We start from the raw sequence: 12,348 nt of genomic DNA on the forward strand, positions 1-12,348 counted from the left end.
GCAGGACCCACCCCACTGCCCTCCAGTGGGAGCTTGGGCAGCGTCCTTTGCTTCTCTGGGCCTTTTTCTACCACTGCCAAGATGGGGCAAGACCAAAACCCACTCTAGAAGCTTCCTTTCCCTGGATGCTGGGTCCCGGGGGGACAGACTCTGGCCCTGTCTGAAGCATCTTGGGCTGGAATCTGGAAAGGATGAGAATACAGATGTGTTCCTGGGTTAGCTCAGGGCTCATAGCTCCTTGTCACAGTGGAGACCTTCCCACCAGTACAGGCCAGGGTGCAAGATGGCCTCCTGAGGCCTGCTTTCCATAGGAGGAGAGCATGGTGCTTCAGAGAAGTTAAGCTGCTCATTTGAGGATGCATAGCTCCCTGGTCCTTGCTGGCTTAGACTGTTGAGGTACTGAATTCTAGCTGCCCATAGTCCTGCCTTTGGTACTCACAGGACTTGGTTGTTACCAGTACCCACTCTCCCTCCTCCCCCACCCCACCCCTACCCCCAGCTTTTTTTCTCTCCCTTAGAGTGAGGGTTTCTCTGTAGCGCTGGCTGTCCTGGACTCGCTTTGTAGACCAGGCTGGCCTCAAACTTACAGAGATCCACCTGCCTCCTGACTGCTGGGATTAAAGGTGTGCCCCACCACACTGAGCTTTTTTCCCTGTACTGCTGAATAAACCTAGAGCCTCCAGCAAAGCCTTGTGCCACTGAGCGTCACCCTGGGGTCCCTGTCCCTCCCCACCCTTTCCCCTTTGCCTCTTTTGTTCCCTATCTGTTCTCATCTGTTTCTTTTCAGCTCCTAAGCCTCAGTTTCCCTCTTTCTCTCATTCCTCCTGTTCCTTCATTTTCTCTTGTCTCTAGCTTCCTGGTTAGCACCACCCTAAGGAGAGTGGTCTTAAGAATCCTTGGAGATTGCAGCCCATTGTCCTTTCTTGTCCCTCTGCCCCATGGTTGCAGCCAGGAGGGTGAGCAGAAGCTGTAACTAGGCCCAGCTCTTTTTCAGAGAGAAAGGAGGTGCGGAGGGTGTGGATGTCAGTGGACTGCTGGGGAGCTGTAAATCAGAGCCACACCCGGGCTGATGAGGAGGGGGTTGAGCCTGGACTTCGCCCAGGAAGGAGGTTGGCGTCCTATGGGTGCCAGGTGTGGGCCTTGGATAAATGATAAGCCTCAATAAAGAGTGGACCTGGAGCCAAGAGGGCCTAGGGGCATGGGTGGGCACTGTGGGGCTCTTCCCAGGATCCTGCCAGAGAGGAGGTGCCTGTGACTGTGCCCTGACCCCAGTGGCCCCCACCCCCTGTAACAGCAACTCCATGTGGAAGTGCCCGCTGGTTCCAGTGGGGCTGCTGTTATCTCGGGTGGAGGCTGGTGCCTACAGAGGAAGAGGAGCCACAGCCGCCCAGCACACCAATAGGGCCTTCCATGGCAGTCCTCAGGCCTGGGGAGAGTAAAGGGTGGTGGTGGGCGGGCCGTCAGCAGGCTGCCAAGACCGAGTGCACAGGGCTCTGACCTATGAATTGACAGCCAGTGCTCTGGTCTCTCCTCTGGCTGCCAATTCCATAGGTCACAGGTATGTTCGCCTCAATGCCAGCCATAAGGACACGGAAGGGGGGTGAGGGGTGTCGAAGTCAAGGCCCAAACTCCTTCCAGACTACTCCCACTTTCCATGTTCGCAGTCCTGCCTGACTGCCCTGTTGTATGCCTAGAGTTCTGCATGCTGTCTCCTTCCCAGCTTCTTGGCTAAATTTTTTGTTTTGTTTTTTGAGACAGGGTTTCTCTGTGTAGCCTTGGCTGTCCTGGACTCGCTTTATAGACTAGGCTGGCCTTGAACTTACAGAGATCCTCCTGCCTCTGCCTCCCGAGTGCTGGGATTAAAGGCGTGTGGCACCATGCCTGGTGTAAACCCTTTTCTTAAACAATGGTGCTTGGAGAAATATCTATTTGAAAAACTGGTTCCAGTTACAAAAAAACTTTATTTTTTTGTTTTTAAATATTTTTTAATTAATTTATTTTTATTTTTATGTGCATTAGTGTTTTGCCTGCGTGTATGTCTGTGTGAAGGTGTCAGATCTTGGAGTTACAGACAGTTGTGAGCTGCCATGTGGGTGCTGGGAATTGAACTAGGTCCTTTGGAAGAGCAGTCAGTGCTCTTAACTGCTGAGCCATCTCACCAGTCCCCTTTAAATATTTTTTTTTAAATATTTTCTTAATGGTCTTGTGTAGCCTCAAATTTGTTATTCATTTTGTCTTTGTCTTTTCCCAAGACAGGGTTTCTTTGTGTAGCCCTGGCTGCCCTAGAACTCAATCTATATACCAGGCTGGCCTTGAATTCACAGAGATTCCCCCTTCCTCTACCTCACAAGCGCTGGTATTAAAGGTGTACACCACCACGCCTGGCTTATCTTGTCTTTTTAAAAGATTTGTGGGGCCAGCAAGATTGTTCAGCAATAAAAAGCACTTGCTGCCAAGCCTAAAGACCCAAGGCATGTTACTGTAATCCTAGCACTTGGAAGGCAAGTGGATCTCTGTGAGTTCAAGGCCAGCCTGGTCTACAAAGCGAATCCAGGCCAGCCAAAGCTACACAGAGAAACCCTGACTCGAAAAACCAAAAAAGAAGATGAAAAAATAAAAAATACAAATAAAAAGCTGGGCATGGTGGCACATGCCCTTAATCCTAGTACTTAGGAGGCAGAGGCAGGCAGATCTCTGTGAGTTCGAGGCCAGCCTGGTCTACAAAACAAGTCCAGGACAGCCAGCCAGGACTACAAGAGAAACCCTGCCTCAAAAAAGACCTGTGTTTGGAAAGGCCAGGTGTGGTGGCTCGCGCCCTTAATCCCAGTGCTCAGGCATAATCACTGTGAGTTTGGTCTACAAAGTAAATCCAGGGCAGCCAGGGCTACACAGAGAAACCCTGTCTCAAAAAAAAAAAAAAAAAAAAAAAAGAAAGAAAGAAAGAAAAAAAAAGAAAAGGAAAAAAAGTTACAAATTAGAAACCCAGGAATAAAGCCAAATTGCTTAATGACACAAACCAGTCAGCAAGTGATCCCTCTCTGTGTGCCAGGTACTCACACACCTTACCAATGGTCCAGCTAGCTGATGAGGACACCTGTGAGTCTGTCTCAGAAATGAAGATACAGCAGAGGCAGGCAGATCTCTGTGAGTTCAAGGCCAGCCTGGTCTACAAAGCAAGTTCAGGACAGCCAAGGCTACACAGAGAGGCCAGGTGTGGTGGCACACGCCTTAAATCCCAGCACTCAGGAGGCAGAGGCAGGCAGATCGCTGTGAGTTCGAGGCCAGCCTGGTCTACAAAGTGAGTCCAGGATGGCCAAGGCTACACAGAGAAGCCCTGTCTCGAAAAAAAAAAAAAAAGGCTACACAGAGAAACCCTGTCTACAAAATAAAAAAATTTAAAAAAGAAAGACCTCCACTGAAGACCTGTGCAACAACAAAATGGATGACTGACGACTCAGGTCCCAACTTCACCTCTCGTCCTTCCTATACAGGAGTGGCTTTGGCCCCATGCCTCAGCTATTTCAACCCCTGGGGTTCCCATCCACCACAGCTAAGGCACAGAGCAAGGACCTTCCCTGGATCCTGCAGGATCTGCCTCTCCCACCTCCCTTATCTGAACACTTATCTTATCCTTCTGGTCTCAGTGTCTGGAGAACAAAGTCCTCAGTTTACTCATCTCGCAGGGCTGGGTCCGCGCCTACTGGCGGCATGGTGGGTACCAAAGTGCCCTGGCTGAACAGATGGGCCCTGTAGTCTGACACTCTTGGGACCATCCCTTACTCCATCCCAGGTGCTGGCAGGCAGCCCCTGGCCAGGGTCCCCTCTGTCTCTGCCAAGCTCATAAAAGCCTTTAATGGTCCAGGGAAATGTGGTCTCAGCTCAGAGCACACCCAGCTCTCTTTGGTCCAATGTCTTGACTCCTGTTGACTTGTGCTTTCCCTATCAGGCCCCAGACCTAGAACATCTTTCCTTGCTGGCTCCCTCCCATTTTCCTCTCAGACCCCTCATTGCCTCCAGGACACCTGCCAGAGCCCTTGGAAACTTGTCTGAGTCACTTGCACCTCCCACTTCACTGGTGCAGGTAGCTTGTTAGTGACCCAGTCATACCCCAGTCACCAGCATCTATTTCCTTTACAACCTGTGGACTCTTGGGCGTTCACTGTAGCCTCAGAGACTAACACAGGAAGTGCTTAATAAATGCCTATTTGCCGGGCGCGGTGGCGCACGCCTTTAATCCCAGCACTCGGGAGGCAGAGGCAGGCGGATCGCTGTGAGTTCGAGGCCAGCCTGGTCTACAAAGTGAGTCCAGGATGGCCAAGGCTACACAGAGAGACCCTGTCTCGAAAAACCAAAAAAAAAATAAAAATAAAAAAAAAAAATAAATGCCTATTGGAGGACCCGACTTGTGTGACTAGAGATTCCTAGGGAGGGACACTATGAGGAGGGGTTGGCATAGTGCCTGGGGACCAGAGATCCTTAGGTGCCATACTATGAGGAGGGGTTGGCATAGTGCCTGGGGACCAGAGATCCTTAGGTGCCATCGGTTGCCTTCCCCACCACTGTCATCATAGCACACTTGTGGAACCACCGTGTTAACCAAGCATCCTGGTTATTTACACGTGCAAATAACTCACATTCCCACATCAAAGAACGGGCCAGTAGGGAAAGGAGTCTGAGGGGGAGAACATAACTAAGAAAGATTCCTGAGAGATGAATTTGAGCTCAGCTTTTGCTGCAGTGAAGGGTGACAGTTCGCCGGGAGCCACTAGGTAGCTCCTGGAGGCAGCTTGCCCTTCTGCAAGCCTCGCTCCCCGGACTCACCACCAGGGGGCGCCCGGGACACAGCTACGAGCTGGATGGGTTTGTTCCATACTTGAAGGCGACCACTCTCCACCACGAACCAACCGCCCTGCTCTTGGCTCTTTCCTAAGCCAAGCACAGCATCTCCCCAGGGTTCCTCTCGGCGCTTCTGAGCTGTACCCAACCACAGTTTTGTCTTCCGCTGAGTGGGGTTGAAAATGGGCCCCCGTGTAATAATAAGCACATAATGGGTAGCCACTGTTTATATACAGAGAGTGGTATGGCTGGGTCTGGCCAAGTTCCCCTGAGGTTTCTGGCACCCAAGTTTATTCTTTCACTGCTGAACAGTATTCCATTATATGAATGAAAATATAATTGTTTGTTTTTTGTTTTGTTTTTCGAGACAGGGTCTCTCTGTGTGGCCCTGATTGTCCTTGACCCACTTTGTAGACCAGGCTGGCCTCAAACTCACAGAGTTCTGCCTGCTTCCCCGAGTGCTGGGATTACAGGTGTGTGCCACCGCCTGTTTTGTTTTTCCATTTTAAGTGTAAATGGCCTTGGTACCCATCCTCCTTAGGGCTTGGAGCAACGGGGCCCCAGAATTCAATCTCCGTGTTGAGGGGGAGGGGACACCTGGGTTCAGGCCCTTTGTAAAATTTTTTTTACAATTGTGAAACCTTCCAAAATGTCGCAAGAACAAAGCAATCAGCCCCCACAGACCCTTTATTTGGATTCATGGACAGCTGGCGTTCCAACATCTGTCTCCCTTCTCCTGCTCTCTCTTACACACGTTTTTCCTGAACTACTAGAGACCAGCGCACAGGTTGTGACCCTTACCACCAACTCTTTCCACATGTGTCTCCTAAGGAAGAAACGGTGCCCTTACACAAGCACGAAGTTGCCAAACGTAGGTCCGCCCGCTGATGCAACCCTGTTCTCCCGCCCAGTCGGCCTCTGCACGCGGTCATGGAGCCCTGGCCAGCTGGGCCTGCCTGGGTTTTTTTCAGTGTTGCTCTGTCCTGTAAGCTAGAACCATGAGGGTTTTTTGTTTTGTTTTGTTTTTCAACACCTTGGTACTTTTTTTTTTTTCTTTTCTTTTTGAGACAGGGTTCTCTGTGTATCCTTGGCTGTCCTGTAACTCTCTGTAAACCAGGATGGCCTTGAATTCAGAGGTCTGACTGCCTCTGCTGGGAGTAAAGATGTCTGCCACCACTGCCTGGCTGTTTGTTTTGTTTTGTTTTTTGTTTTTTAATGTTGCAGAGGTAGGAATCAGAATTCCCTTTTCAGAGGAATCTACTTCCAAATTCATCTCTTTCTAGGCAGCGCCATATTTTTGCCACTGTGAGAACGATGTTAGGGCTGAGCTGCAGCTCTGACGGCTGCCCCTCTCCAGCTCCTCAGAACCCGCCTCTCTTTCCAGGCTCACTCCATCTTCAAGGCAACAGGAAGAAATGCTCTTAGTGTTTTGCAGTATCTGGGACTGAACCAGAAGCCTCCTGCATACCAGATGAGCGCTAAGCCGTGAAGAACATTCCTAGCCTACTATTTACCTTCTATTACCTTTAATTTAAACAATTTTATATTTTATATGTATGGGTTTTGCTCGTATGTCTGTATATAATGCATATGAAAGGCCCCAGGAGGCCAGAGAGGTGCCAGATACCCTGGGGAAAGGAGTTATAGATGGTTCTTAGCTGCCATGTGAGCACTGGGAATAAAACCCAGCTCCCCTGCAAGGTCGACAAGTGCTCTAACCTCCCAGCCACCTCTTGCAGCCCTTGTCTAGTTTTTATTCTCATGTGTGTGTGTGTGTGTGTGTGTGACTGTGTGACTCAGTGGCCGTCAGGGGACAACTTTCAGTAGCCAGTCCTCTTGTTCCACCTTGGGATCTGGGCTTGAACTTAAGTCCTCAGGTTTGCATAGCAAACGCCTTTACCCGCAGAGCCGGCCTTACTTTCACTTTGAGACAGGCAGGCTGCCCAGGCCGGCTGGCCTTGAATTTGTAATCTTTCTGCCTCAGCTTCCCAGGTAGCTGGGCTCACAGGCCTGAGCCACCAATCCCAGATACATGACTCATTCTTGTGCTTTGAATCTCTGATTTCCTTTTCTGCAACGGTCCAGCTGGAGAACACTGTGGAAGTTCACTGAGAGCCACGCACGGCAACTCCTAGCTGTAATTCCAGCACCTGGTAGGCCTAGGCAGAGATTCAAGGCAAGCTTGGGCTGCTTTGCAAGACTATGTTAAAAAACTTCAAAAATAGTTGGGTGTGGTGATACATACTTGTAATTCTCCAATTTGGGAGGCAGAGGCAGGAGGATCACTATGACTTCTAGGCCTGCTTAGCTACATAGTGAGTTCTTTCAAAAATAAAGAAGAGCCAGGTGTGATAGCACGTGCCATCATTAGTCCCAGAACTAGGGAGGCAGAGGCAGGCAGATCTGTGAGTTCAAGACCAGCCTGGTCTCCTTAGTGTGTTTCAGGCCAGCCAGGGCTACATAGTGAGATACTGTCACAAAATAAAACAAACCCATTAAATAAACAAGAACTAGTGTAAGTCCTGCAGTCTGCAGGGACAATGGCCTTATGTAAAGGCAGGTGTGCCTTCTGACACAGTCTACCAGGAAGACTCCACAAAATGCTCAGTCCTAGGGTGAGGTATGTACCCAAAGACTGAGGGGGGATCTTGGAAACATGCCACATTGACCAAAAGGGCAAGAAAGAGTTTCTGGTGAATGGAGGGGTCAGGACACAGGAGAAATAAACAGGAGACCTTGGCCTGACCTCAGCTCTGCGAAGGGTCCCACTGCACCCCTGTCCTTGGGATGTCCGTGTCCTAGGAGTGAGCATGGCGCAGGGCACACGTGGCCTCGGTGGAAGGATGTGGTTTTCTCCCTTTCAGATGCCTCTATTGCCTGTGCTTCAGAACAGGATGAAGGAGATATGGTCAGAGGAAGGCTCCGGGGGACCACAGGGACAGTAAGTCAGGTGTTAGGTCACAGCTGTCTGGGGGACCACAGGGACAGTAAGTCAGGTGTTAGGTCACAGCTGTCTGGGGGACCACAGGGACAGTAAGTCAGGTGTTAGGTCACAGCTGTCTGGCCAACTGCAAGGACTCCCCATGAGCCATCTCCCAGCTCCTGCAGGAAGACAAGCTGAAGGGATGAAGGAAGGGAACGCTAAGGCCATGGAGTAGCCTGCACACGCTACTGAGGTGTGGACATGAGATGCGGGGCCGCAGGGCAGAAGGGATGCACTTGCTACAGGTGGGCCAGGCTCTGGGTCAGGGTACTCTCTGCGACACATGGCTGGGAACACAGGTGCTCTCTAGTCCTCAGACTGTAAGCCTCGCAAGGAAGCTGTGTGTGACCCCTGGCCACAGAGGAGACAGAACGGAGGGGCCATGATGGAGAAGCAGCAGAGGGCAGCCACGGACTTCATGAGCCCCTCAAGACACAGACAGGCCAGAGCCACCATCCAAAGTGCCTGGAGGGGACATGAGGAGGCTGATGGCCAGGCTCACATAAGATGACTAAGCAACTTGGAGCCAAGCTGGGAAGCCACCTCTGCACTTCATTCATATATTTTTCTTTTTGAGACAATCTTGCTGCATAGCTCAGGCTGGCCTCACACTTCACAATCTTCCTGCCTTAGCCTCCTACAGGCTGGGACCATGGGTGTGAACCACTATGCCCTTATAGCTACCTCTCATCATGTAAATTAAGAGGAACCCCAGGATCCTGTTCCTACTCTATTGTAGAAGGCAGAATGTTCCTGTTTCAAATAATTACTTCCTGTGAGTCCTTAGGGTAAACCACACTGCACCCTGCACTGGCTCAGCTCAGGAGGCAGAGGCCTAATATATGGAGCCAGGTGTCTTCTTTAGCCTGGCAGTTAGCTAAAGTGTTTTGGTTTGTTTGTTTGTTTGTTTGTTTGTTTGTTTCGAGACAGGGTTTCTCTGTGTAGCCTTGGCCATCCTGGACTCACTTTGTAGACCAGGCTGGCCTCGAACTCACAGTGATCCGCCTGCCTCTGCCTCCCGAGTGCTGGGATTAAAGGCTTGCGCCACCACGCCCGGCTGCTAAAGTGGTTTTTCTTTTTTTTTCTTTTTGGATGGCTTTATTATTTGTTTTTGTTGAAACAGGGTTTCTCTGGGTAGCCCTGGCTGACCTGGAATGGAACTTACTCTGGAGACCACCAGGCTGGCCTCAAATTCACAAAAAACCCTACTCTCCAGTGCTGGGATTAGAGGTGTGTGCCACCACTTGGCCTTTGTTTTTTTGTTTTCTTTCGAGACAGAGTTTCTCTATGTAGCCTTGGCTGTCCTAGACTTGCTATGTAGACCATGCTGGCCTCCAACTCACATCGATTCTCCTGCCTCTACCTCCTGAGTGCTGGGATTAAAGGCATGTGCTACCACGCTTGGCTGGTTTTGAATTTCATAGGTAGCCAATGGCGACCCTGGATTTTTGGTCCTCTTGCCTTCACCTTCCAAATCCATCATCATGCCTGGTTTATACTGTGCTGGGGTACATGAAACAGTGTTTTAGGAGGCAAGCACTCCACTAACTAAGCTACCCCACCCTGAGTTATCACTTGACTAAATGTTCAGAGGTGTCTAGACCTTAGCTCTGCAAAGCACCGTGAAGTGGACTGTCCATGCACATTGTCTAGTACAGACATGACCTAGTGCAGGGACATGCCTGAGGTGCATGGTGCAGGGGCATGCCTGAGGTGCATGGTGCAGGGGCATGCCTGAGGTGCATGGTTCGGAGCAGCACGGGGTTGGCCAGCTTCAGGTCACAGTCCCCTCTAGCTTGTACTTTACAAAGAAGCTCTAAAACCTCTCTTTTCCACCTGCAAGGCCCTGCAGGTAGGATGGGCCAGAGCTTTAGCATTTCAGACACCAAAGGCCTAATTTCTCCTTAGAGTCTGTGTTGTTTCAGGCAACTCACCTGACCCCCTGGATCCTTAGACTTTTTCCTTACTGGTATGTGAGAGCAGCCAAGATTCCAGCCAACACTGGGAAACCCAGGATGTGGAGGAAGAACAGATCCCACTCACCCATCCACCCTTTTTTGATACAGAGACCAGTCTCAGCACTTTAATTCTGGCTGGCCTCCAATGCACTTTATAGACCAGGCTGGCCTCGAACTCACCTCTGGCTGGGATTAAAGGTAGGTGCATCCATGCACCCATGTGAGCCCACGTGCACCTGGAAAAGCCAGAGGAGGATGTCAGGTGCCCTCATCTCCATCTTATTCCCTGAGGCAGGTCTCTCACTGGCTTAGCAGCCAGTTTGTCCCAGAGACCTGCCTATCTTTCTTATCACAGCATTTGGGTTTTTATTTTATTATTTTTGGTTTTTTGAGACAGGGTTTCTCTGTGTAGCCCTGTAGACCAGGCCAGCCTCGAACTCACAGCAATCCACCTGCCTCTGCCTCCCGAGAGCCGGGACTAAAGACGCGTGCCGCCATTGCCTGGCCAGCACTTGGGTTTTTAATATGGGTTCTGGAGATTTGAACTTTGGTCCTCATGCTTGTATAGCATGCACTGTTAACCACTAAGCCATTTCTCCAGCCCTGCTTACTTTTTAATAGAACTGGCCCGTTGCCAGATCTACTCAACTGCAGCAGCAAAAAGGCTGTGCGTATGAACAGACTTCCTAAGTGGAAAGAATGAACCACTGCCCGGCCAGGGAGAAACCTGTGTTCTGGGCTTTCCCAGGCCAATTCTTTTGTCATATTTGGACAAAAGCTCCCACACTGAATTGTCTTTAGAAAGCCTGATATGGCAGTATACTTTCATCTCAGCACTCAGGAGGCAGAGATAGGCTGATCTCTGAGTTGGGGGCCAACCTGGTCTACATAATGAGTGTCAGGCCAGCCAGGAGTAAGCAGTGAGACCATGCCTCTACAAAGGTTGCAAGGTTGACTATGAAGAGATGGCTCAGCACTCGAGTCCTGGTCACGAGGGCCTGGGCTTGAGTCCTAGTATTCACATGATCATTCACAAGCGGCTTTGACTCCAGTCCCAGGGGATCTGATGCCTCTTTTATCCTCCAGTGGCACTAGGCATGTATATATTGCACAGGCATACACATATACAAAACACACATGCACAAATTTTTTTAGTCTTTTTGAGACAGGATTTCTCTGTGTAGCCTTGGCTGTCCTGGACCGTGCTTTGTAGGCCAGGCTGACCCCAAATTCACAGAGATCTGCCTGCCTCTGCCTCCCGAGCTCAGATTAAAGCCAGGTGCCACCAGGTCCTGCCCACAACTTTCTTAGAACAAGGCAACAGGGGGAGCAAGAAGACTGAAGGCAAGAAAGTACAGTTTTCCTAGGGGCAACGTCTATTCTTCCAGTTTATATCAGTGTGTGTGGGCACGTGTGTGTGTGAATCACTGGCAGCGGAGCAGAGTTTGTTAAGGAAAATAGCTGGAATCCTGCCACCTGTCCTGGACCCAGGCAGACAGCAGAAGGCCAGACAGTAGAGAAACCGGAAGTGCAGTTTGCTTGCTCACTGTCTGCACCTTCCTACCACACAGAACGTGCCCTACTCAAAAATGGGAGGGAAATTAGGAGTTTCGCAATCTGGGACATTACAAAGTTGGAAGGCACACAGGACTTGGGGACGCAGGAGTTCATTTCTGGGCCCCTGAGCCTCAGTGAGGGAGGGATAGAGGAAGGGTCAGCATCCTTCCAGCCCTCTCAGTTCCTTGGACAAAGTCGAGTGAACACACACGTCTCATTTCATTTATAAATAACCCAGGAACATTTTGTTTTCGGTTTTCTGGGGCTGGGTTTTTTCAGTACACAAGGCTCTGGGGAGATGGGGAAACTATGGCTGGTCAGTGTGCGTGTTGCCGGAGACAGAGCTCCCAGTAGCTATTCCGTGTCTAAACAACCACCTCATTTAGGCTCCTCTGCCTCCGGCTCTTCTCTGAACTAACCCTGAAATTACATCTCCGGGGTGGACCCCTCATCTAGGCTGTGTAGGAGGCAAAAATCATTTAGCTTCTAAGGCTGGCTGAGGAAATCTGGCTGGGCTTGCCTGAGGCTCCTAGTCACCAGCTGGCGCACAGCTGATGGTGACAGGCCCTGTCCAAGAGCTTCTTTCTTTTTTTTTTTTCTCCGAGACCGGGTCTCTCTGTGTAGCCTTGGCTGTCCTAGACTCACTTTGTAGACCAGGCTGGCCTCAAACTCACAGAGTGCTGGGATTAAAGGCATGTGTCACCATGCCTGGCAAGAGCTTCTTTCTAAAAAAGGGCCCATGACTTGTTTTACTGTGGATGAAAAGAACGCTGATGAACGAGGGCTGGTGAGATGGACGCTGATGAACGAGGGCTGGTCAGATGGCTCAGTGTGAAAAAAATACTTGGCAAGGCGTGTCATGACCTGAGTTCAGTTCTCAGGACATGCATGGTAGAAACAGAGCTCCTGAAAGTTGTCTTCTGACTTGTACCATGCCACACTCACACACCCCCATGGCACACTCACAACACCACCCCACAAATTCCAGATCAAAAGAGGAAGTCAGAGCCTGCA

The sequence above is a fragment of the Acomys russatus genome, chromosome 5 (assembly GCF_903995435.1).
Source record: "Acomys russatus chromosome 5, mAcoRus1.1, whole genome shotgun sequence".
Taxonomy (NCBI): Eukaryota; Metazoa; Chordata; class Mammalia; order Rodentia; family Muridae; genus Acomys; species Acomys russatus.